General features: G+C 41.9%; 1 long non-coding RNA gene across 1 annotated transcript; it reads right to left on the bottom strand.

Moving 5' to 3' along the window:
- Window positions 1–871: 871 nt before the first annotated feature.
- Window positions 872–25,781, bottom strand: LOC144586904 (uncharacterized). Its single transcript, XR_013541993.1, has 2 exons — window positions 25,733–25,781; window positions 872–6,181 (listed from the first exon to the last, which is right to left on the bottom strand). It is a non-coding gene; the product is annotated as an uncharacterized LOC144586904 (long non-coding RNA).
- Window positions 25,782–26,199: the final 418 nt, after the last annotated feature.

Below are 26,199 nucleotides of genomic sequence, written 5' to 3'. Positions count from 1 at the left end.
CCGGAAGGAGAAAACAAGAAACCGGGCCTTCTCGGCAGTTGCCCCTCAGCTGTGGAACACACTTCCCACTGAAATTCGGCTGGCACCCTCGCTGGGTGTGTTCAAAAACCAACTTAAAACATGGTTATTCAGACAGGCCTTCCCCCCAGTCACCTAAGTTCCTTCCCCTTTTTTTTCTGGTTCTTAATGTTGCCATCTTGGATAATATTAATTATAATAATTATGTTAGTTATTTTTCTACATTGTTTTAATGTGTTTTAATGTTTGTAAGCCGCCCCGAGTAGACGCTGTCTAGAGGGGCGGGGTAGAAATTGAATAAATAAATAAAATAAATAAATAGCATGGTTCTCATAACCAGATCCAATTTTGAAATCATCTCACTACTTTTCAAATTGACAACCAGTTTATTATATCTAATATTGGAGTGCACCAGACTCTGAGGTCCACATGTCGAACTCCTGCATGGGGCAGAAAGGGATACTGTGGCTGCTATTTAGCTCTGCCTCTCTCTCTATGGACATGCTATGTCATTTTGTGGCCAGTGCTATAACCCCACAAACAGAAGAATATGAACAAGAAAGAGGCATTTGCGGCAGAGTTACCTATAAGACAACACAAATCAACAGATCCTTATCTTGAGCTAAACATTCCGGTATATGTGCCACATCTTAGGAGAGGAAGTGGCAAACAACTCCAGCCATCAAGTACAATAACTGGCCAGGCCCTGAACTTGAAAGCAAAACAAATGAATGGATCCACCCATGGAAAAGGTTCCTCTTTTGTTAGCAACACTGGTCTGCTTTCACCATCTCTGCCTATTGCTAAGTCCAAGGGGCAAAACCCTTCCTTCCTTCCTTCCTTCCTTCCTTCCTTCCTTCCTTCCTTCCTTCCTTCCTTCCTTCCTTCCTTCCTTCCTTCCTTCCTTCCTTCCTTCCTTCCCTCCCTCCCTCCCTCCCTCCCTCCCTTCCTTCCTTCCTTCCTTCCTTCCTTCCTTCCTTCCTTCCTTCCTTCCTTCCTACGTGACTAAAAGAGGAGCAGTTCTGTAGACAGCTAGTACAGCCCAGTAATAGGGAGAGCTGGAGATAAGCTGAAGGGCTATCCTAAAGGAGCACTAATGGCCCCAGGTAACAGGAATGTCTGCACAAGCCCTGATAAGACATGCTTGGAACTGCAAATCCTGAGTGCCGGAGCCCCCAAAAGATGGAAGCAGACTGTACCAAACAGACTCTCCCCATTAGAGATAACTCCCTTCTCCAAAGATCCCACGGACCAGTATTTGCTAGCCAAATCCCTGGCGCGCAGACATTCATAAACCCAGCACCCCCACACTTCCCTAGTCTATCCTGCAGAATTCCTGTAAAGCTATTGGATTAAGATTCAAAGATGAAGGCAGTAGGGGCAATGCTTTGATAGTGCCTGGATGGCCAACAGAGGAATGTTATGGGCTTTTTCCATAGCTGTTTCTTCTCAAGTCTGCTTACAACAGCAGGGTGATGCAACCACACCAGCCAAAGCCCTCAGCTGCTCCAGGCAAGGGCAGGTAAACCCAACAGCAATTAGGAAACTCCTGACCCGTCATTCATGCTGTAAAATAGCTGGCACATACTGTTGTTCAGCTAAAACGGGGGCCCAACAGAACACAAGGGAGGCCTCTGCTGAAACTGGGAGCTTGTGTGACAGCAGGACAGACTCCTTGCCTGACTCTGCTCTCTAACTTCAGATTTCAAAATCAGGACTTGTTTACAGTTCTGGTTTATTGGAGGTCACGGCTAAGGGGAAGTTTCTCTAATGTGTGATTGTGTCAGTGATATGCAAAGCGCTCCACCAAACCTCCACCCCTCAAAAAAACCCAACCACTTATTACTGGCAGATAACAACCTTGCATTGTTATGGTTCAAGTAATGCTACCCTGTTTTCCCTAAAATAAAACCTAACTTGAAAATAAACCCTAGTATGTTTTTTTCAGGACGCTCATAATATAAGCCCTACCCCAAAAACAAGCCCGAGTTGAGTGAAACCCTGCCCTCTACCATTGTGCAACAACCAGAAGATGACAGGACTGTATTTGAACCAATGTAGAGTGCTGTACATGAAAAAAATAAGATATCCCCTGATAAATAAGCCCTAACACATTTTTGGAGCAAAAATTGAGACCCTGTCTTATTTTGGGAGAAACAGGGTATTTTGATAATGGAAGCATTCTGTACTATACCTTGCTGTAAAACAAACCTGTGCATAGAATCCAGATGGAGATCAAAGAATCAGTGATCAAGGTTATTTTTTACAGATGGCACCACACAACCTTCTTTCAATGGATTTTATGCCCTCAGTTGTTTTCCTATTGATCCTGTCCATTCCTCTGACATACATGGAGAATCCTGTTGTTGGTTTTCTTATTGTTCTAGAATACAGGTGGGCAACTACAGCCTTCCATGTTTTTGAATGGCCACTTTCGTATTTCTTCACCAATGACCAACCGGTCTAGGGCTGACTGAAATTGTATTTCTAAGTGATTTGGAGGACCATGGTTACCTGCAACTGTTTTAGGGGTCTTTGAGTGATTTCTCAGAGATGAAAAATACTTTTGAACAATTGTTCTATTTCAGGAAAAGATAAAAACACACAACTGTCATGTTTCTCATGATGTTGCATTATTGCTTAAACAAAAATACTAAAGCCCTTTTCAGGAATTATCTATCCATTTATCATGGATAGAGGTTAGACCTCTCTCTCCGTTTCTTCCAATGTCCATCTCTACAAGTAAAGAATGGTGAGTCTAAAGAGAGAGAACCTCCATGAAGTTTTGGGGACACTGGAAAATCAGTACTCTAAATCAGGAATCTTTTGCAGAAAGCTCCCAAGGATGACAGAGGATCAAGTCTTCAGAGACTTTATCTTCCACATAAGTTACAACTTTGGAAACAGAAGGGGTGGGGCTAGAATGCATCCCTCTGTCTGTGGTTGCTCTAAATTGACAGGTAGCACCTGAATAAGAATTGTATCCAAGATCAGTACATTGATAAATCCAGTTCATGTCATCTTGTGTTATCTTAGCATACCTCTTAACCTCAGTGGACACTGAAGAAAAAGTAATAGATAGATAACACATTATCATTTTTAGGCCATCATGGTTCCATGCAGACATTTGATGCATCCATTGGTGATCAGATTTCTGTTAGTGTCTCATTCTGCCATAAAAGCAGGGTTGAAATATACGTTTTGACCCAGGGAGCCCTTGATTAATTCTCTTGTGGCTTAGGCAACTCACTCTATCTCAAGTCTTCAGTCTACAATAGAAGGTTTAGTACTGACCCTCCTCACAGCTTTATTGTAAAGACTGCAAAGGCAATACAAATTAAGGCCTAAAATGCACTGTGTTATTATGGAGTTCAGCTCTCATGACATGTCTGTGCAAGTGCTGCTCCCACTTTCAGTTGAACCTTGCAGCAGCTCTGAACTGTACAACTGAGGTTCCCGGAAAATGATAGGCCTAATGTGATGCATGAACTAACATGATGGCATACCCTTAATCCAGTTTAGAGTTGCACCAGTTAAGCAGGAAGAGATGGTTTTGCTTATCTTGATATGTTCCATTTTGAGGGCTCCAGGGCACAAATAATAAGGGAGGCTATGGAAATAGGAAGTTGCAGAGCTTTGGGTTTCCTTGTTCCTTTTTGTGAAAAGAACAAGAAAAAAGATAGGGAACATTGCAACTAAGAATTCACCACTGTTTCTACTTGCCTATTACTGTGGCTTTAGTGACACCTGAATGATCAGGCAAACCTTTTTTGTTGTTGCCTGGTGGAAGATAAAGGAATGTAAACGCTTCCTCTGCTTTGTTCCTGCTAACGGTCTAGCAGCAGTGCAAGTGAAATAAGAAGGCAAGTAAACTACAGTTTGTCAGTCTTCAATTTTCAAAAGGATTTACTGGACTCTTTGAAATACTGGCCCAAATCATCTGAACTGGATTGCTGGAAAGGGACCCTATGGATCATCAAGTCCAGTCCTTGTCAAGGAGGCCCATTGGGGAATTGAACTCCCACCATCTGCAGCCAGAGTCCTAAACCACTGAGCTATCCAGCAACACCATGATGCTCTGCCATGGTAGAAGGGTAATGAAGCATAATTACTTCAAGTTGGAGTGAGTAGAGTTGGGAAAGGTTACTTGGACTACAGCTCCAGGGCAGGGCAGCCACTGGCCATGTTGCTGGAGGTATTTTGAGAATAATGGCCCCTTCCCAAGTAACTTTCCCCATCTTTGGTTTTGGTTCTGCAGCTAGCCAGTAACCCGGAAATGGCATTTGCTCCTGAGGTTCCTGCTGACCAAAATGTTTTGACAGCTCACACATTTGCCTCCTTGGAGAGGGCAGGCAGCCTAGCCCTGACAACTGTGTGCAGCTGGTCTTTATCCCTGAGGAAAGCAGCTGGCCAGCTGCTGCCTTCACTAGGGACCATGCCTTCAGAAACCCTACTGGACATGACCCATGCTGGCTTCATAAAATAAGAACAAGAATAATCCAGTGTCCAGAATATCTAACACAGACAAATAAAGATAACATGGGGAGTCGTCAGGAGATATCCTATCACAGAAGGTTTTAAGGTTTTATAACTCTGAAGACTAAGAGCAGTGAGTTCTGGACCTGTGAGCTGAGACTCCTTTCAGCAAAACAGTTATATGCCTCTGATTATGGTAGCCTCTTTTCAAGGCATTGAGAAGATGAGCTATTTGGCTCTCTCCCTACTGGCAGGCACCTCCCATCCTAGTCACCAGCCATGCAGGCAGTGCTGAGGTTACTCAGGTGTTTGCCAAAAAACTCAAAGTCTGGAAGATTAGCTTCAGAAGGGCCTTTGCTCCCACACAAAACCACTCTTCTTGCCAATTCAGGGCATGCTGGGTATTCCATCATGGCAAGACATAATGAGGTGTAAGACACTGCATACCATATCTTCACATGATGTCCCATTACCGTCATTCACACACCTCTGCTGCATGCACCATGTAGAGTGGGGGGGGGATGGAGGAGGAGAGGGGCTGGTACACAGTCTAATTAACAATGTCTGGAGTGCAAAAGCCAGAGTTTTCCTTCAGGGAACTCAAAACATTTATTCTGGATGACTCCAGAGGCTGGCGGTTAAAGGCAATAAATACAGATTGGATTTCATCGTGTGTAGAGTAAAATTCTCATTTTTTAATAATATCACTGCTTGTGATCTGACATTACCAGAATGAGAGGTTGCAACACAATATCTGAGTAATGGAGGGATAACAGTACAGTATTTTCTTCAGTCCAGGCTGGGAGGAGAACTGGATGTGTTAATCAGTCCTGGGGATAAAAGAAACAAGTGAGCTAGATTGTTTTCTAAAGATAGTTCAAGAAGCCCATGCCCTATGTCTATTGGTTAGTGCCCTAGGAGAGAAGAAGAGTTTCCACCAGACACATAAGTGATCAAGTGTGAGCACCACTAGGCAAGCACTTTTGTCACATGATAGATTATATATTTATTTAAAATATTTTTATTCTGGCTTTCTTCTTAAAAAGAACCCAAGGCAGCTAGCAGTATATTCCTTATCACTCTGCAACAGGGCTTCAGAAAGCAACTTTCTGGACTATAGTTCCCAGAACAACCCCCACTCCACCATTGACTGGAAGATTCGGGGAACTGTAATCCAAAAATGTAACTTCACCCAGGTTTGTCTTTAAAGGTACACACAACCTCTGCTCCCAAATAACACAGGCAGCCATGCCCTTCCCTGCTTCTTCCCAATCCTGCACTGTGTAGGAGCAGATGCAAAGGAGGAATCCTGGATTTAGTTCAGTTTAAAAGAATATCAGAAAACAAAAAACAGAGTGATTCAGTGTTGGTTGTATGGGTTACTATCCCATTACCCCTGCTTACTCTTCTTCCATTAGCTGGATTCAGTCTTGTATGAAATGGCAGCTGCTCTTTGTTGCTTTTGACACAGTGCTGCCTTGCTTATCCCTTTTGTGATAGCCCCCTGGTCCCCCAGCAGGGAAGGCCCAAGCCAAGTGTTTTGCATTGCTTTTGTTTTTGCTTCCTCTGATGTACGTCGGGTTGGGGTGTGTGTGTGAGAGAAGCATCGTCTCTGGGGATGACGTCTGTGGAATCCTTGGCCAGGCAGCTCCCACCATTTGTCTGCATCTTGTGTGGAGAAACAAAGCTGGAAGCAGAGCCAGGAAACAATCCACTTAATTATCTACAATTTATCTAGTAGAAGCAGTTCGACTTGTGCCGTGCTCAGGGCGGCTAGTCTCTGCCACAGGGATCATTATGGTGAAATATTTGGGGGTAAGGAACCAGCTCTGCTGGCAGCAGATGTTTTATTTCATTTCCTCTCGGCTTCCAACTTTTTCTCGGTAAGAGATCAACAGTTCTCTCTCCCTCCACTGGTGACCAATCCCGCCCCCCCCTCATGTAACAACACTCTGCCTAGGCAAGGCTTCATTTAACAGGTTACAGACCATTCTATAAAACGCTGCCATGTACAAGCAGAAAGGTTTGCTTGGATTTGAAGGCAGCGCTTTTGTGCCAACTTCCTCCAACATGTTTTACAACTGACCTGCAAAGAATGTGTGTCACTGAATAGGATATACAGCCCTGGAGAGCATAAAATACAGCTGCATTGTTTAATAATCTCTCATGGGCAAGATTGGCGAGACAAGGGAAAGGTGATCTCAGTGAGATAACTCCATCTAGTGTGTTAGAAGGAACAGTTTTGCTAGCTTCTCCACTGGAAGATTCTTATAAATTCATTCGGCTTGTCAAAGCGGCACACAAAGGGTCACTGGATGTCCTGAAGACAGCCGTGTGGAAATACCTCAGGCTTTGGCCACATGCTAAGTGAGCACTCTGGATAGCTTCACCGTCAGATTAAAATTGCCAGAGCAACCAGCGGTGGTGCACTTGAAATGGGCCCGCTAATTTATTAAGTTTATTCTTAGCAAGCTTGGAGACATTAGAAAGCTGAATTTCTCAATGACAAAGGAGACGGTGGGTGTATAAAGCTTCAAACCAGGACAACCACCCTAGAGAAGTAGTACAAAAACAAACACATTATGAGAGAAATGTCCTAATTTAAAGGACCTTCTTTGACAATAGGTGTAAGAGCACAAGAGTGCGCCTCCTATCAAGTTGCTGTTCCACATTGTCCATCTTAGTATCCAGTTTACGAGCACATGCTTGGGATTCAGTTACAGGAGAGTACAAAAACAAGGAAGGACTGCGCAGTTCGAAAGCATCTTCCAAGCCAATCATTCCTTCTGGATCAATCCACATAATGTACTGTTTTACCCTATTTGGTGATCAAAACCTCTGCCTGTCCTTCTGCAAGGCCACCTCCTCAGCAAAAGCTAGATTGCTTTAAAGGAATGTCATGTCATTATGATTCATTTTACCTGCCGAACAGAGTTGTCAGCTATGGAATGTTTCTGATCAGTCCAATTTGGGTTCAAAATGGATCTGTCACGCCACACGTATACTTTGGCTCATCGACGTAATGTAGCAATTTACATATTTGTAAGAAAAAGTAGGAGAGAACAACCCAAGTTAAGAAACATACCACTGGAACAAGAGCTTAAATATTTGTTGATTAACAAATCAGTTAATTTCAGCTCTTTCCTGATTTTCATCTCTCAAATGAAAGATGTTTCATTGTTTCCAAATTGGTTGCATTTTAAAAAAATCTTCAGGAAAATTAAATGTGCATCCTCATATGTTTCTCCTAGTATATGCTCCTTTGTACATTATTTGCCCTGATACATGCACTTTGTGCACATTCTCCTATTATAATCATTTGTATTTTTTTTTAAAGCTGGCTGGATAGCTCAGTGAGTTATATATCTGGTTGGGGAGTCAGAAGTTGAGAGTTCAATTCCCCACTGTGTGTCCCAGGAGGAGAGCAAGGCCTGTGTGGCCTTGGGCAAGCTGCGCAGTCCCAGGGCACCCCCAGAAGGAGGGTGTGGTAAACCACTTCTGAGTATTCTCTGCCTAGGAAACCCTGAAAAAGGCCAACCACATGTCAGAATTTACACAAGAGCAATATAAGATATAATAATATATACTTATTTTTTCTGGAGCTGCCTGGAGAGCTCAGTGGTTCAGTTATCTGGTTGTGAGTTCGATTCCCCACTGTGAAAAAGAGCCAGCCTTTGTGGCCTTGGGCATGTTGCACAGTTACAGGACGCCCCCAGGAGATGGGAATGATCAACTACTTATGAGCTTTCTCTACCTGAAAAAGGGTTGTGATAAGTCACAAATAACTTGACAGCACATGAATATGAGGAGGAGGAGGAGGACAATTATTTTTATTGGAGAATTGCACTGTAAAATTTAGAGAAATGCAAATGCTGAAGGATAATTTTGTTTGTGAATGTGAACTAGGCTGGGAAATGTGACTTTGATAAATTTATATTAAAGCACAAATGAAAAGAGTTTCTCCTCAAGTTCCCATTAATTTAAAACAAGTTAACTGCTTATTCTGAAATAACTTTTTACTGTTCCAATGGATGTAGCTCTGCCGAGAAAGTGTACTCCTATCCCTTTTTGTTAGCTTAGAATTGTACATTAAATATACTTTTACTTCATCTTTTTAACCCACAGTGCATCTTTTAAAAACAGCATTTAGGAGTATTATCAGAGTATTATGCAAACAACAGGCAAGTTTTTCTTTAGTGACCTAAGAGGGGTTTATTAAATGGATTTTAGAGCTCTGTTGTTTTTAAATGTATTTTTAGTATTTATTTTTAACCAATTTTAATATAATGCTTATTTAATTATTTCAAAAGTATTGGTACACTTACTATTTTTAGCTCTTAAATATTGTCGGGGGGGAAGTAAAAATATTATACATACATACATACATGCATGCATGCATGCATGCATGCATGTACCATAGATCAGTGAAGATTTTCCCCAAAGCCTTCTGAAGCAAAACTATTTACACTCTCTTGTAAAAGGCTATTAGGACTGGAGCATGCCAAGTCATTAAAAAGGCTCCTCTCCCACTGATCATACCTCTGACAGTGAGGATAACATGAAGTGATATGTCCTCAGACACTGTTGATCATGATGTTGGAAGAGGCCTATAAACCCATTGAGTCCAATCCCCTGCTCAGTGTAGGAATACAAATCAAACGATGTCTGCCAGGTGGGAGTCTACATTTCTCTTGCATGCCTCCAGTGTTGGTAATTGGTTCCACTATTGTACTGCTCTAATAGTTTACAGGTTTTTCTGATATTCAACTGAAACCTGGCTTCCTGTAACTTGAGCCCATTATTGTATGTCCTGCGCTCTGAGATGATTGACAGCAGGTCCTGCCCCTCCTCTGTATGACAGCCTTTCAAGCATTTGAAAAGTGCTATCTTATCTCCCCTCAGTCTTCCTTTTTTCAAGGTGAAATGTGCCCAGTTCTTTCAGTCTTTCCTCATAAGACTTGGTTTCCAGCCCCCTGATCATCCTTGTTGCTCTCCTTTGAACATCCTTCTTGCAGTGTCCAGAATGGGACATGGTACTCAAGATGAGGCCTAACAAATGCTGAATAGTAGGGAACTAATATAGTGGTGCCTCAATTTACGAACGTTCTGACATACTGTACAACCATTTCGAGTTACAACCAGCTCTGGCTGCAAAATTTTGCTTCGATTTGCAACCAGAGCTTCGAGTTGCAACCAGAAAAATGCAGGGGAAAAAGTCGGGGAATTCAGATTGCTAACTGCTTCTTTGTAGCTCATTCCCCCCAGCAGTTAGAGACTGCGCAATTGGAGGAGGCTTCAGACTGCCTGGTAAAGTAAGGTGCTGCTTGTTACTTTCTAAACACTGTTCTGGGTGGGTTTTTCAGCATGCTTTTGGGCGGGGTGGTGGGATTATGTTTCTATGCTGTGATGGGTCTTGCAAAGTTTGTTTGTTTTCTGCTCCCCCCCCCCCAATTTCCAATGGGTCTTGCAGGTTTGTTTGCTTTTTGGGGTTTTGTTCCCCCCATTTCTGATGGGTCTTGTAGGGTTTGTTTTTTGTTTTGCTTTTTTGCATTTCCGAAGGGTCTTGCACAGTTTGTTTGCTTTGCTTTGCTTTTCCTTTGGCTGGAACGGATTAATCGTGTTTCCGATGGGTTTTGCAGGGTTTGTTTGCGTTTTGGGTCCCCCCAATTTCTGATGGGTCTTACATGGTTGGTTTGCTTTCTGCTTTGCTTTTTTTGCATTTCCAAAGGGTCTTGCATGGTTTGTTTGCTTTTCTTTTCTTTTTTTCCTTCAGCCGGAACGGATTAATCACATTTCCGATGGGTCTCACAGTGGTTTGTTTGTTTGTTTGGTGATTTTTTCTTTGGCCGGAACAGACTGATTGCATTTCAGTGCATTCCTATGGGAAATGGTGCTTTGACTTAACGGCCATTTCGAGTTACGACCGGAGTTCCAGAACCAATTAAGTTTGTAAGTCGAGGCACCACTGGACCTCATAGATGTGGAGACTCTACTTCTGTTAATGCATCCTAAAGTAGCACGTGCCTTTTTTACAGCCACATCACACTGTTGGCTCGTATTCAGCTTGTGATCTACGATGACTCTAAGATCCAATATCCTTCTTGTGGTATTACTGAGCCAGATATCCCCTATCTTGTAACTGTGTGTTTGGTTTATGATCACAGTTTTGAAGTAACTAAAGACATGCCACGGTTATCTGTAATTAGTTACTTTTTGATGTAACATGGTATAATTAAGCTACATTTAAAAAGCAATAAAATAAGTAATTACGAAGTTACTTTTTGGTGTAACAAGTAATGACAGAAATCTAGTAGGGAGTTACCACTAAAATAGGCTGACTGAATGAACAGGGATTTAGTAAGTTATAACATACACGAGTTCCATTGAATGAGTCTATTCTAACTGCAGCTTACTACAATTCAGCCATTGTTTTCTAGTTGCTTACAAAAATATAAAAGAACATTTTAGGGGGTTTAAATGGGAATTTTTCAAGTTTTGTGACATTCTCTTATTATTCCTAAGTGACAAGATATTATTTTGTATCATATTTTATATTTTTAAGTATTTTAAGGTATAATGCTGGACTTACATACTACAAAGAAATGGGACTTATTTCCCTGCATTTCTCCAGATAACAAGGTGCATTAACAACATGCCATATAACAGATTGCATCTGCCAGTTGGGAGTAATAGTGATTATCTGACTGTAAAGAAATTAGTAACTCAAGAAGTCATTTTAAAAAGTCATGCTCCAAGCTCTGGTACTGACTCCTGAATAATCCTACAGAGGCAGCTATCGCTGTAGATATTTGATTTATATTAGTGAATCCTAATATTATCCCAGTGAGCTCAGCTAGCAGTTTAAGGCTAGATTTATTTTAGCTTTTAATTGTGTGTGTAGGCGTGTGTGCGTGCGTGCACACACACAAATGCATACGTGCATGCACAGACACAAACAAGCTCATCCTTTCCCCTCTGAAATCTTTGGGAAGACCTCTGTATACAGTAAGTTGACTGGATGAGTTCCATTGACCGCTGACCTCTTTCCCCAGAACCTTTCACAGTCAACCTATAGGAGAAAGGTTCATTATCCTCATATAGGCAGAGCATAATTTCATTCTCAGTCACTCACTACAGGGGTGGATTACTCAATTCTACATTGCCAGAGCAAACTGTGCAGGGCTAATCCTAGCAGGAAACAGGAAAGGTCTTGCTGCCCAAGATAAGCCTGCCTATAGTGCTGTAAATAAGGCAAAAGCACACAATGTATATTTTTGTCTTCAGTTGCCACATAAATCAGGAAGAGATACACTGTGGACAGGCCCTAACCAGGCACAAGGAAGTTCAGTAAAGCCCATGTCAGCTCATGTAGCACAAGCTGATACTGTAATCCTACATGTTCAAAAACTTTGCACTGTAAGGACTTATATAATAGACTTAACAACAAAGCCATTAGCAAAGGATGACCATTGTTGGGTGTCTGCTGAGTCCCACACCCAAGCGGGAGACCTGCTGCCAACCCTTGGAGCAGCTTCTTGCTGTCGCAGACTATTCATTTCCCTTCCTTCAGGTGCAGCCATTGGCAAAGCAAAAAACCAAACCAAACAAACAAACCAACCAAAATGGTTTACAGCAGGCTCAGGACTTGGCACGTCCTGTTACTAGGCAAAATGATATGGGAAGACAGCAATGGTGGCTCACCCAGATTTTCTTCATGAGCCCTCCAGAAGTTTCCATAAGATCAAGGAAAGTCTTGTAAATGCCGTATTACCCTAAATTAGCCTGCTACTTCAAATGTGATGGAAGATGCTAATCCAGACTCTTGGCTTGGGGCAGAAAACTGCACTATCATCCTGACAAAATGCATGCCCAAACAGCCTTCTCATATACTCCCTGAGCTATGGATTCTACCCTCTCCAGAATATGCAACCCATTGCTCAAGGTTTTCATGTTCAAATTTCCAGCCTTACCTGCCAGTGCTTCCTCTGCTAAACCTGTGTTGACACTATTGTTCCCTGCAGTGGCTGAAAAACCAACAATCCCATTATCCTGTTCATTAAACTGAGCCTGCATTCTCCTCTCATGCATCAAGTCTGGAGAATAAATCTGATCACACAGTGCCTCCATCTGACTCATCGAACCCCTAGTAATACTTGCACAAGTGCTTCTATCTAGACATCATGCTTTCCCCTTATTACAAGCTGCACACACAGGACTGGAATGGGCTGGCCGGATCCCGCCCATTGGCCTCCTGTTTCTGCATGAGGGCTTACTGGGAGAAACAGTACCTGCTTTTCAACTGGTCTGTCAAGTCCAATGTATAGGTTAAGGTATCATAAGGGCATAGCTTTAATTACTGTACTTTGATCGGAAATACTGTATCTGGCACTGTATAAACAACAATAGAATTATTGCTGTCTACAGTACACATATTTTACTACTATTTTTCTTCCTGTAATGATTTATAACCAAACACAATTTACCGCATTTTTTCGTGCATAAGATGACCCCCACTTTTCTAACCCAAAATTAAGAAATCTAAGTGGGGCTTAGCAAGTATAGTGGGAAAAGGATCAAAGTGCTGCAGGATCACTTTGATCCCTGCTTTCTCCCTTTGTGCTAAGCCCCGCGGGGCTTAGCAAAAGGAGGGGGAAAGGGATCAAAGCAATCCTGCAACTGTACGATCGTTTTGATCCCTTTCCCCATTATACAGCCATGGGATTGCCTTGATTCTTTCCCCCCTCCTTTTGTTAAGCCCCACAAGATTTAGCAAGCAGAGGGGAAAGCAGGAATCAAAGTGATCCTGCAGTGCTTTGATCCCTGCTTTCCTTTTGCTAAGGATTAGCATATGGAGGGGAAAGCAGGGATCAAAGCCCTGGAGGAACAATTTGATTCCTACTTTCCCCTCCACTTGTTTTTGTACTCTCCCCACCTTACTTCCGTGTATAAGATGGCCCTCAATTTTTAGTCTAAAATTTTTAGACAAAAGTATAGTTTTATACACAGAAAAATATGGTATAGACTTTTCAGTATTCCAAAAACCTGGAAATCCTATGTGACCAAGAACTGTGGTGGAATTGAAACAATACCTATATAGTTACGCCACAGGCTATTGGCACTGTCTTCACATCTGAAAATTATTTTCTGGGCACACCCTTAGGAAGTACCCAAGCGATAAGCAGTTATATCGCATTATTTTAATTTAAGCCAAGGTTCTTGGCATATTGTTACATTTCAGACTTTTAGAATACACTATTGTAATCTCAACATTCCAGTTTAGTATTAGCTGGACTTTTTCATGACTCTGCCTCTGATAGCCAGTGTGGTGTAATGGTGAGAAGTCATGCTAGGACCAGAGAGACCCAGGTTCAAATCCCTTCTCGGTAATGAAACTTGCTGGGTAACTTTGGATTGTCATGGTATCACAGCCCAAACTACCTCACAAGTCATTGTGAGAATAAAATAGAGAAAGATCATACAGTATATACCTCTTTGAATTCCCTGCAAAGGCAGATTGTATTATACCACTAATGTGGTATAATACAACAACATAAACAAATACAGCAATTTTAGGTGGTCAGAGACAAATGCCCATTGTCTTCTTTGTAGTGTCCCCCCTCATTGCTACTAATGGCTTAATGACAGAGTTGCATGCAGAGACAGCGTCTAGAAAATATAAAGTGATATAATAAATAATAAAATTGAGCTCTCTCAGGTGAATGAGACAATTTTGAACTGGAGGAATGCATCTCAGTGGTCTAGTATAAGCTTAAATTCTTTTAGTCAATATTTCTTTGCCTTGGTTCCATGGAAAAAAGAGGGAGAGACTCATTGAATCACTGGTGAGGTGCTGTTTGTCCAAGTAGCCCATAGTAGGTAAGAAAGACATCTGTCTACTGTTGATCAAACACTTGACACTTCACAATTCAATCCCTACATCTCCAGACAGATAACTTTAGGTAGCAGTAGAGGTGATGGCAATCCAGTGGACATATGAAAATCTTAGAAGATGACACTGTTAAGGTGCTACACTCAATATGCCAACAAGTTTGGAAAACTCAGCAGTGGCCAGAGAATTGGAAAAGATCAGTCTACATCCCAATCCCAAAGAAAGGCAGTGCCAAAGAATGCTACAACTACCGCACAATTGCACTCATTTCACATGCTAGCAAGATTATGCTCAAAATCCTCCAAGGTAGGCTTCAGCAGTATGTGGACCGAGAACTCCCAGAAGTACAAGCTGGATTCCGAAGAGGCAGAGGAACTAGAGACCAAATTGCTAACTTGCGCTGGATTATGGAGAAAGCCAGAGAGTTCCAGAAAAACATCTACTTCTGCTTCATTGACTATGCAAAAGCCTTTGACTGTGTGGACCACAGCAAACTATGGCAAGTTCTTAAAGAAATGGGAATGCCTGACCACCTTATCTGTCTCCTGAAAAATCTATATGTGGGACAGGAAGCAACAGTTGGAACTGGATATGGAACAACTGATTGGTTCAAAATTGGGAAAGGAGTACGACAAGGCTGTATATTGTCTCCCTGCATATTTAACTTACCGTATATGCAGAATACATCATGCGAAAGGCAGGACTGGATGAATCCCAAGCCGGAATTAAGATTGTCGGAAGAAATATCAACAACCTTAGATATGCAGATGATACCATTCTGATGGCAGAAAGTGAGGAGGAATTAAAGAACCTCTTAATGAGGGTGAACGAGGAGAGCGCAAAAATGGTCTGAAGCTCAACATAAAAAAAACTAAGATCATGGCCACTGGTCCCATCACCTCCTGGCAAATCGAAGGGGAAGATATGGAGGCAGTGACAGATTTTACCTTCTCGGGCTCCATGATCACTGCAGATGGTGACAGCAGCCACTAAATTAATAGACACCTGCTTCTTCAGAGGAAAGCGATGACAAACCTAGACAGCATCTTTAAAAGCAGAGACATCACCTTACTGACAAAGGTCCGCATAGTCAAAGTTATGGTTTTTCCAGTAGCAATGTATGGAGGTGAGAGCTGGACTATAAAGAAGGCTGAGCACCAAAGAATTGATGCTTTTGAATTGTGGTGCTGGAGGAGACTCTTGAGAGTCCCCTGGACTGCAAAGAGAACAAACCTATCCATTTTAAAGGAAATCAACCCTGAATGCTGACTGGAAGGAGAGATCCTGAAGCTGAGGCTCCAATACTTTGGCCATCTCATGAGAAGAGAAGACTCCCTGGAAAAGACCCTGATGTTGGGCAAGTGTGAAGGCAGGAGGAGAAGGGGACGACAGAGGACGAGATGGTTGGACAGTGTCATCGAAGGTACGAACATGAATCTGACCCAACTCTGGGAGGCAGGGGAAAACAGGAGGCCCTGGCATGCTCTGGTCCATGGGGTCATGAAGAGACAGACATGACTTAACGGCTGAACAACAACAATAAAGCAGAAATAAGACTAATAATTGTGTGTCATCAAGTCAATCCTAACTTATGGCAGCTCCTTTCAGGGATTTCTATGTATGGAGTTCTCAAAATTGGTTTATTATTTCCTTCTTCCGGGAATATCGCAGGACTGTGCAGCTTGTTCAAGGCCACATAGGTTGACTCTTTCCCCAGGAGACGCATCCCAGGAAACAGTACCCAACTCACTGAGCTACAACAGAAATCACCATATTTGAAGACACACACCCCCAAGAGCCATTGCCAGTCAGAGTTTACTAACCAGATTCACGGTCATCCAGTTTGTTGCCACCAGGAAGATGGTTTGTGGATTTCTGTTGGCCCCAAGATCTGGCCTGAAATTTTTAACCTAGACAACAAGATTCCATTCTATTAACAAAAAATAAAAAATAAAAAAACACCTTACTTTCCTGTTCTTTAGTTACGGCTTGTTATGTTTTTTCAAAAAGCTGATTCAAGGCTGTCCTTTGATTTTATATTTATTTTGGAATGTCTGCATACAGCTGAGGTGGGGCTGGCAAGAGATAACTTGGTCAAAGCAGAGAAACTTGGGAAAGCAACAATGTGACCTGTAACCTTTCATTTCCTGCCTTTTTGGACAGAGTGGCCAATACAGACAGATTGGTGGAAAGAAGAACAGGGGAGATTCTTCGGTGTGCTGCTACTGCAGATAGTAAGGAGTATCTATAGTGGCAAAGATAGAAAAGGTTTGAGGCTCTTAAGTCTCCTCAGCAAAATGGGTGCAGCTACTTTATTAACAACAGAAAGTGAGGAGGAATTAAAGAACCTCTTAATGAGGGTGAAAGAGGAGAGTGCAAAAAATAGTCTGAAGCTCAACATAAAAAAAAAAGATCATGGCCTGACCCCATCACCTCCTGGCAAATAGAAAGGGAACATATGGAGTGACAGATTTTACTTTACTTGGGCTGCAGATGGTGACAGCAGCCATGGAATTACTATGGTTTTTCCAGTAGCAATGTATGGAAGTGAGAGCTGGACCGTAAAGAAGGCTGACCGCTGAAGAATTGATGCTTTTGAATTGTGGTGCTGGAGGAGGATTTTGAGAGTCCCCTGGACTGCAAGGAGAACCTATCCATTCTGAAGGAAATCAACCCTGAGTGCTCACTGGAAGGACAGATCCTGGAAATGAGGCTCCAAAACTTTGACCATTTCATGAGAAGAGAAGACTCCCTGGAAAAGACCTTGATGTTGGAAAAGTGTGAAGGCAGGACGAGAAGGGGACGACAGAGAACGAGACAGTTGGACAGTGTCATTGAAGCTACCAACATGAATTTGACCCAACTCCGGGAGGCAGTGGAAGACAGGAGGGCCTGGCGTGCTCTGGTCCATGGGGTTACAAAGAGTAACCAACGACTAAGCAACAACAACACATTATTAACAAACAAGCTATCTCCTTTGGGGAACAAATGCACAACACTGAGAAACATCCATTCCCAACCATTTCCATTTATATAAGTAGTGCTGTCTATATTTTAAATATTTGTACTTCTGTCATCTGCAGGGACATATAATGGCACATGAGGTTCTTCTGAGCAGAAACAAAAAGAGAATGAGTGAACATGATGAATGAGCATGTGCACCTCACTGAAAAAAGCAAAGCTATGCTCTTGGAACTGTGTGCTTTGCCCACGAGAAAGCCCTGACAGTTTAAGAGAAGAGGCCTAACTGGATGTGTATCTGTTTGTGTATACCAAAATAAATACATTTTGGATTGGGGGCATTTGCATGCCCTTCCATGGATAGCCATCCTCCCACCAAAATTATGCTTCACCTTTGAATATACAGTTGGAACAAGGGTTTCAACTCTGAGGTGGATAAAATGGATGAAAAATTACCCTTTGCAATTGGATCTAGCTCTGGTATCTGTCCATGGGCTTCTGCTTAACACAGGGCTGACTTATGTATCTCATCATCATAACTACAACCCTGCAAACCAGCTTTACAAGTTACTTGAGGCCTGATCCAAAAAGCATGAGCTGGACCTTACTAAAATACCAGCTCAACCATACTCAGTCAATAGTTATGGCCAAAGGACAAGTACCCTCTCTTACTCCTCAGAGATAACAGTAACAATGACTTTAGCCTATTTATAGTATGCAGGGATTCAATGAGAGTGGGTACAGGCCTTCAAGACATACTGTACCTTCAAGACATGAAGGCATGCCTACTCTTGATGGATTAGGAGGTCATTTTATATGATCTCTTAATCCATCTAGTCCAGCATTTTGGTTGCACAGGGGCCACGTAGACCATCAGAAAGCCACAAGCATGGAATGGGTGTAACAACACCTTCTTGTTTATGTTTCCTAGCAGCTCAGAAGAGACATGCTACTTCTGATACTGGATGCGAGGTCTATACATCCGGATGACCTTAAGCTCTATTAATTTATCCATTCCCATTTTGTACATAGGGGAAGCAGGCTACTGAACAATGAACAAGTATATATAACAATGAATCAAAAACCAAAATAAAACAAAATACAAAAAAGTAGAATTTATTTCAGACTGAGCATTTGTTGATTATGGTGTACTTCCTCAGCCACAGTAGCCTGTTCAATGTTCCCATGCATGCAGAATTCCAACTGTGGAAGCTGCTGTAGCGTTTTTACATTGTGCCAATCGTGTACAACCAGGCAGATGCCCACAACTCATCAGTTCACCCCAGCAGCTTCCACAGTTGGAGCTCCCTGTGTGCAAATATTGAACAGGACACTAGTCACTGCTTTTTCATGCTGTATTTATATACATAGTGCATATGGTCTGAGGGACAAGAGAGATGGGATACAGAAAATGACAGTGGTATTATATGCACAGGTAACAAACTTTCAAAGTGTTGATTGCACAGACCAGTGGCTCCCAACCTTCTTCTAGTTGCCCCCCTTTAAAATAGCCAAGTAACCTTCAACCCCTCTGCCACATTTGCATAAATAGGCTGTCATCATTATTTGTCAACATGGTGGCACCATTGCTGCTGATGCCGCTTGTCCTCCTACTGTCCTCCTACTGCTCCTTCCACCAACTGTGCCACCTCTACTTCAAAATTGGGTAAGGAACAGGCTGGGGGAGGTTTAAGGTAGAGAGAATAGAAGGCAAAGGACTTCAAAGATGGGTCACGAGGGTGGAAGTGTACTGCAGTACCCAGCAGCTTGGTTACTCTAGCACCAGGCAGCAAACTAGGAAATAAAACAGATATGTTCTGAAATTGTGTGGAAGCCAAAACATGGCATGATTTTTTTTTACATGACCTCAGCATACAGCTGTAAGAGTTTGGAATTTGAACTTCCTATGCCAGACAAGATATGCTTACAATGCAACTCAAGAGACTCAGATCGTGCTCTAAATCTAGATCTCATGAAGGACAAGGATCTCAGAGAGTGCCATATCAAGGGGCAGACAGAACAACTGCTTTGAAGTGTTGTGTTCTACAAAATCATAAAAGGGCCTTAATGTGTTGTTGCATTGTTATGTGGAGGCTGTGGGACACAAGAATATAGGTTTAGAGTGGATAGAGTTAAGCTAGACTCTGAAATTTCTGTGTTCTATTCAGCAAGGTCATAGGCTGAACAGCAGAAATCCATGCTAACTGAAAGACATGCACATTGGATGAAGGGGGCAAGAACTTCCAGAACAAGAACTCTGGAAACTAGGACAAGATGTATATAGTAATCAGGTTCTGTCACAGCACTGATATCAACTGCTGTTTAGTCATAGCCAGATATCCATCAAGTAAGTTAGCCTCATCTTCAATCTCTGATGTGGTTCTAACACTGGAAACTACAATATACTAACCTCTCTAGCAGCCCTGGGGAGAAAATGTGTGTAAAGTGCCTTGTGTAACATTGCCATTAATCATTATTGCCGGGCATGTTTGGGTGCTTTGTCCTTGCAAAGGACAAATAATTTCCCAAAGGCCTCCACTAATCTTTTCTTTGCTGACTTCTGCGAGATTTCTGATCAGACCATTTAACTGAGTAAACTAAACAGTTAAAAAAAGTCACTGAATTGCAGCTGAGACAAACCTAGAGTGCAGAGACACATGATTAAGAATAAAGGAGTTTGTTGACAACAACAACAACAAACACTCCCTCCCCCCAATGGATTGGTCCTACATGCTTGGAACAAAGACAGAGAGAGAAGATTCACGTGACCAATGCTTAAGGTTTCATTTCTGCTTCTGACGAGCCATAGTTGGATGAGTAGGAACTTATAAATTCCTATAGTTACATACATGAAGCCACATACAGATAGGATTGGATTTCTCCAATGTGGTTCACACCATAAATGGTGTGTACGTGTGCCTTTTTGTGATTGTCTCTGTCTCCTTCTTAGTCTAAGTGGACTGAGGCCTAGTGGCAGTAGGCAGCCCTATAAGCAATGAGGAAATGCTCTGGCATGGTGCACAGCACAGCCCCAACGCCCAGAACAGTATGTTTTATCCTCATTACATGTTTTATGAAATGTTGCTGGCAAAAATATGAAATTATTTGGCTGTGCATTCATAGTGCTGGCAAAACAAAAACTATAAGTTTAGCATCTCCCCTTCAGAAAGTAAAATGAAGTCAGATATTTTTAGCTACTCATTGTTAATGGGAGAACAAAGCCATAACTAAGACATTTAGTCTCTTAGTGTTTCTGTGGCTGTCAAATCCCTCTATGGTTTATAGTTATTTGTTAACCCAGAAAACCCTAGAGGGCAAGAACATCCCTATAGGCAACCCACCAACACAATTAAATATCAAATGCCAACTAGCAGTTTCCATACACTGTACAAGAATTCTTGGGCCAGGCCAGTAGCTGTACTTACTTGCCAGCAGACTGCTTTTATATAGGCTGGCAAACACTAGCTGCTCTCAATGACTCTGTATAGGAATTAGAATGATGAGGACTTGATTTAAGCCTGGGGCAAAACACATCTGATCTTGATAGATCTCATGTAGTCAGGCCCAAGATGACACAAACATTATCAACTGTGTTGCAAGATGAACTGGAACCAGAGGATCTCTCAGAAGAAAAGAATGTACTACTTATGCCACATTCTCACGATCCCATAAATACAGATTAGTAACCCTTGAGATGCTCTTATTCACACAGCCATACTGGAAAGGCACTTGAAATTCTAGGGCAGCAGACTTTAATTAGCTTAGTCAATAGACTAGATTAATCAATTAGAACTTCAGTTGATTAAGTGTATAAGGGAAAGGTTCCCAGATGAAACTTAACTGCTGTTAGATAAGGCTTCCTCAGGACAAAAAGGACCTTGGAAGGGAGCCTTGAAACCTAAAACAAGGGTATAGAAACATGTTACTAGTGCTAGCTATTGACCTCATCAACACTGCATACACATATGCTAACAAGATTTAGCCCAATGGATGATAAGGTAAAGGTAAAGGTAAAGGTTCCCCTTGACAATTTTTGGCCAGTCGTGTTCGACTCTAGGGGGCGGTGCTCATCCCCGTTTCCAAGCCATAGAGCCAGTGTTTTGTCCGAAGACAATCTTCCGTGGTCACATGGCCAGTGCGACTTAGACACGGAACGCTGTTACCTTCCCACCGAGGTGGTCCCTATTTATCTACTCGCATTTGCATGCTTTCGAACCGCTAAGTTGGCGGGAGCTGGGACAAGCGATGGGCGCTCACTCCGTCGCGTGGATTCGATCTTACGACTGCTTGGTCTTCTGCAGCACAGGCTTCTGCGGTTTAGCCCGCAGCGCCACCACGTCCCTCAATGGATGATAGTTACTGTTTATTTAGTTCACATACTTCATCGTCTGGGAAAGGCAAGGTTTTTTGATGGCTGCAGTAAGTAAAAGTTGACTACTAGGGCTGTAACTAGGGCAGAGAAACTGGGGCTTTGGCCAGGACACCAGCATCTAGGGGTGCATCTACTGATGAATGTTAGGAAAATAAATCACAACACCTCCCTTTCACTTTGAAAGTATAATTCTCTTTCGGTTGAGAGACATTACATTCCCAGAATTACAGCCATAGAATTGTAGAGCTGGAAGAGACTCTAAGACTCTAAGGCCCTTTGCCGAAAAATCTCGAGCGAAGGAGAGTCCACCATTCTCCAAGGCAGTAGATTCCAAGGCAGTAGACGTTTTTTCTAATGTTTAGTTAAAATTCTGCTCCTTCTTTTTCTTGGGGGAGGGGGAGGAATTGGGCCCATCCCTCAGGCAGTGCTGCTTGCTCTGCAGGTGCCAAAATTGACAGGTATGGCTCCGTTAAAGCTCTTAGTAATTTGCCCATCCTCTTAAACATCTTCAAAGAATAGAACAGAGGAAATAAATCCCTAGAACAAATTCACCACTACTAATATAAATTTAAACCAGCCTGAACCCCCCTTCAGTTGTTACTGGTTTCTCAAAATAGATGTGGCTATTTCAGTACTCGCTGGATGCACTGAGTTCTCTCTTCATTTCAGCATAGTACCTGCTTAAAAATGTTTAGAACAACTATTTCCAGGATCCTTGGTTGGCTACTGTGACAAAAAGAAAAGAAAAAAGAAAAAGAAAAGAAAGCTGCTTTTAAGAATGACTATAAATATATGCTGAAATATCAACTTTCTGTTGCTTAGTTATTGATGGCTTCTGCCTGCCATATTTTATATATATCTCTATCTCTATCTCTATCTCTATGTCTGTCTGTCTGTCTGTCTGTCTGTCTGTCTGTCTGTCTGTCTATCTATCTATCTATCTATCTATCTATCTATCTATCTATCTATCTATCTATCTATCTATCTATCTATCTATCTATCTATCTAAAAATAATGGCAGGCAGAAGCCATTAATTAATTAATTATGGAAAGTAACTTACCAAGCCCTGCAATTCCAAATAGAGCACCTGTTCTTCTAGAGATACTTGATTCTGTACTAATGTTACCAGTATTTTTCCCCGATGTCCATGTGACATTTTCTTGTCATAGTACAATTATATTTTGGTGACATTCTGCATTCTTCGTCCTCCCTTGCAGGCATAATTTATTTAAATCTTGATTTGTTTTGCAAGTTTAGTGCTATGGTGTTTCCCATTTTATGTTCATTTCCTTGCTGAGTCTCTCAGTCAGAAGATTTCATTAAACTTTCAATAAGCACATAAAAATACCCTTCCTCTCCTTGCCAAAATTCCAGAAGAAGAACTACAGCAGGGGAAAGGGTTACTAATGTCTTGAGAGATTTCAAAGATACTCCTAGGTAGAAGGAATGTTCAGAGATGTGTTTTAAACCCATAATTCGGACGCACATTCCGGCTAAGATCCATGTTCCTTCATTACTAACTGAGACCAACCAGGAGAAAGGGAAGGGTGAAATATTTGCACAATTTGAAAGAGTTCTAAGGTGTAAAACTAGTTTACTTTGGTAGTTTAAAGAGACCTGGAATAATAGTTAAAACACTTCAGGCTTAATTATCCCAAATGTGATACCAAATTGTGGGAGACTATCCATAAATGTGTTGAGAAGACTTAATACCTGTATAGAAATAAATAAATGATGAAGAAAAACAAGGGTGTATCTCAAGCCTTCTAAAAATACACTAAAACAGCTGGCTGGATAGCTCAGTGGTTTATGTATCTGGCTGAGGAGCCAAAGGTTGGGAGTTTGATTCTCCACTGTTCCTCCTATGAATAGAACCAGTCTGTGTGGACATTGGGCAAGCTGCACAGTCCAGGAGGCCCCCAGACTACCTGGAAAACCCTGAAAAGGGTCGCTGTAAGTCACAGTTGACTTGACGTTACATGATGACAATAATTATGTTAAGAACATTATGCCATATTTTTTTTCTGTGAGGACTCCAGTCTGTAACAATGTTCATAAAAAGACAACCAAAGGGTGCTGCCAATTTCAAGTCAATAACACTGAAAGAAAACTATTCACAGTATTCAGACAAATCACTGCCCGTGAATGAGAGCCACCAAAGAATCTTGCTTATATGTCTGCGAGAGCAGAAATCAGAACTCCTGGTAATTTAAAGGTAGAGTTTTTACCTTTTAGGTACAGAATTGTACAAAATTTGCCAACTCCATAAAAGCCCCTCTGAAAGAAAGAAGAACAGGGCTATGATGCGAAGCAGATACTGTGCACCGGACAACCTAACCCAGTCTTGGAGCACTGCTCCATACCCTAAATGTGTATCTTTTTGTAAAGTACAAATATTGTACTTTACAAAATACTGTCTAAACAGTATCTTCGAAAATACAAATCCTGCAACAACAACCCGCATCCTATTCTTCCCTGAACTATTAACAGTATACAATTGTCTTTGTGTAATGTTATTTTTTTTCTTAATCAAAATCAGGGATAGCCTTGTTCTGGCAAGCCATTGACAAAGCATAAATGGGGATGATAGTAAAACAAAATGGTTGCCAGACACAATGGATTTGGAAGTAGCGTCAGGAGCAGTTTCTGAATATCCGGAGTGACTTCCTAGGCAGGGCTATGCAGGATTTCTGTGTATGCAGATGGACATCATGAAGACAGCAATAAATTAATGACAAAATGCTGCCCTGAGTCTATGAGTATGAGAAACGAAAGAGCATTGAGCTTCTTGGTAATTCTGAGCATGCACAGTGTGTGGCTGTTTTTAGAATGGCCAGTACTGGTGAGAGAGAAGCCATAATTTTTATTCAACAAGAAAACAATTTATTTTGTTCTGTTGACCATAAGAAATGTTGTTATAGCTTATTAAATCCACTTGAATGATCAAGTTCACATAAATACAGAATATTCTTAGTTTAGTGCCATTAGAATAACTTGCATATGTTTTAGCAGTTCATGTGTAGACCTACATAATTCATAAACTATTCACTTATATATGCAATATATTTTCATATGCATGTACATACTTTCTATGCATGTGCGCCCACACAATCTTACATGCTGATATATTTATATATATATATATACTCTCTCACACACTTATATGCTCTATGGATGTGTGTACCCAATCCATTTATTCATTTGCATACATAGAAGCCACACCTCTTGTTGCTATAGTAATCACTGTAGACGGAGCTAATGCACAAGCCATACTCGCACAAGTACAGGATATTCACTCTGATAGACGGATTAAGTTGATCAGACTTTCAAGGGGAGACGAAGCCACCAATAAGTTAAGTACAGTATCCAGTATAAATTTCCTAATCTCTCTGATGCAGAAAAACCAGATGATTTAGGTACAGCATGAATGTACGACTCCATCAGAATGTGGACAAAGAAACAAGTGGACAGAAAAACAAACTAATAGGAAGCATAAATTACCTGCACTTTGAGATGAACTATAGCTTTTTCAGCCACTCTCCTGGAACTGACGTTTCTGTTTCTCTGAGGAGTATGCCCATGTTTAATAGAAATCAGTGATACTTGAAAGGACTGGTTTCAGAAAGAGTGAAAGAGCTGGTGCAGAAGGAATTAGGCACACTCGGGGAGCTGTTTTTCCAAAAATAACTTTTAACTTTTTGCAACCCACATCGGAAGGAAGATAAAAGTGAATACCAGACTGGCTTTCTATGTACGCACTCCTTACCCGTGGCAGGAGGTGGCAGTGGCCCTCATCTGCTGTTCCTGCCCTCGGTTACCTCACCAGGTGATGGAGAGCATCTCCAAATTGACTTGTGCACAAAAGAAGGCCACAGTCTGTTTACTACACACCACAGTGAGAACCCATGCCACCCTCAACAAGGATGCAGAGTCTGAATTCACAGCATCCACCATTCTCATGCCCTGGCAAAGGCTGCTCTTAACCAAGAAAGAAGGTTGGGGAATAATTGTCTACCTTGCTTGCATAGAAAGTCTAGACTGCAGACAGCGGCACTTCAGTTCACCAAGTTGCAGCTCTTTAGCCTCTGGAAGAGTTAAGGAGGAGAAAGAGGAGGGGCTTCGTTTCCCAAAGCTCAGATAACAGCAAAAGCCACAATGTTTTGCTTCAGATGTGCTCCAGGCCCTTTCAGAATGCTGTAACTCTTTTTTCTTGAGGTTGGCAAATGATCCTCCTTCATGGGGGGGGCACCTAAGAGCCACCAGGGCTGCCAGCCTAAGCATGCTTCCCTGGGTCATAATCCCATTAAGTGCAACTTATGCAGAATATTTTCCAGGGAAAGGCTATGTAAACCAAATGAGTCTAAAGACCTGCCTTACAGACTAATGAGGTTTATTTGGCATAAGCTTTAGTGTATTGTAGCCCATTTCAACGGCAACTCATTGGCTCCCTCAGCTCCACCTGGTCTCTCCACACACACACAC

Source organism: Pogona vitticeps, chromosome 2 (genome assembly GCF_051106095.1).
Source record: "Pogona vitticeps strain Pit_001003342236 chromosome 2, PviZW2.1, whole genome shotgun sequence".
NCBI classification, from domain to species: domain Eukaryota; kingdom Metazoa; phylum Chordata; class Lepidosauria; order Squamata; family Agamidae; genus Pogona; species Pogona vitticeps.
The sequence above is the reverse complement of the archived record's forward strand: the minus strand, read 5'-3'. Positions and strand labels throughout refer to the sequence as shown.